We start from the raw sequence: 1,458 nt of genomic DNA on the forward strand, positions 1-1,458 counted from the left end.
GACACGGGTCATCCTTGAATTCCCCAAGAATGCCCCCTTTATTGTGTACAGATTATATAGAGATAGCCACGCCCCAGCCAAACCCACCAGAAACCACTCTCCTGCCATCAGGAACTCCTGAAGGTCTCCTGCTCAGGCACTCAGATCAGGGGGAAACAAGTTGCTTACAAAAAATTCAGAATCTGGGGTCTCACTGCTCCCAACATGTAATCATCCTTGTCTCACCGACGGGATGAGGCTCTGTGATACCGTGGAAGGGTGGAGTATCACGATTTAGAACGTTAGTGTATGGGACTATATGGGGCACTTTAACAGCCATTTGCTTTTGGTCTCTGTGTCTAACCTAGCGTTTTGTGTAGCTACTAAACAAAACTCCAAAGTATAAGTCACACTTCAGAGTCTGATCTCTTTTAAAATTTCCCTTTTCTCAAGGGTTTATTAGGCTCACTGTTTTAGAGGGTACAGCCTGTCATGGTGGGGAAAGCCTGCCTTTGGTAATGATGTTTTATCACAGCTGCAGAAAGCAAACAGAGACATCAGCTCTGCTGCCCATTCTGTCTGGCCTTCTTGGTTGTTTTCCGAGGGCCTTGGCACAACCTCCATGGCTCTAGACTCATGCATTTGGCATGCCTGCCAGATCAGCGCCATTTGGATGAGATATTCCCAGGCAACAGAGGACCATGGTTACAGCAGCCTCCCTGTGGGTAAACCAGGCAAGATACGTCCCTGTTTGTCCAGGGTGCTCCTTTTGTAAATAACAGTCTGCCAATGAAAGTCTTCCTTATCAAACTATACATTGTCTACATCTTTCTATTCTGTTTATTGATTTCAAATTTCACTGCAAATCTGGCTAAAGGCAGTGAGTAACAGCCATAGCACATTCTAGATGCAACGCTATCATGAAATTCTCTTTGGACAAAAAAACATTTTGTCAAAAAATAAATTGAATTCAGCATTTTGAGCTGAACTCGAAATTGAAGGACACAGGCAGAACGCAGCTGGATTCTCCAGGATGTAACCAGAACACATGGCTTGAAGGCCAGTTTTCTGTCAGCATCTTGGTCTTCTGAACTTCCACCAGACCCATGCATTAATCTCTGCCTACTGGGCTCTTGCATGCTTGTCCCATAAACGAAGTCTGAAGTCCTACAAATTCACAGTAGCCGTCACAGTTCTGATGATCAGTTTTCTGTATTAGTTAACAGAGAAACAAACAATTCATTAAATAACTAATCCATTGTCTGGGCAAAAAGATCTGAGAGGAAAGAAAGGTCTCACTATGTAACCATGGCTGTCCTGGAACTCTATAAACCAGGAGAAATCCATCTGCCTCTGCCTCTGCCTCCTGAGTGCTGGGATTAAAGGCACGTGTCACCATGCCTGATCCGAGAAAGGGTGTGTTTTGGTTCTGTATTAGCTACTTTTTTTTTTTTTTTTTTTTTTTTTTTTTTTTTTTTT

The sequence above is a fragment of the Microtus ochrogaster genome, linkage group LG1 (assembly GCF_000317375.1).
Source record: "Microtus ochrogaster isolate Prairie Vole_2 linkage group LG1, MicOch1.0, whole genome shotgun sequence".
Taxonomy (NCBI): Eukaryota; Metazoa; Chordata; class Mammalia; order Rodentia; family Cricetidae; genus Microtus; species Microtus ochrogaster.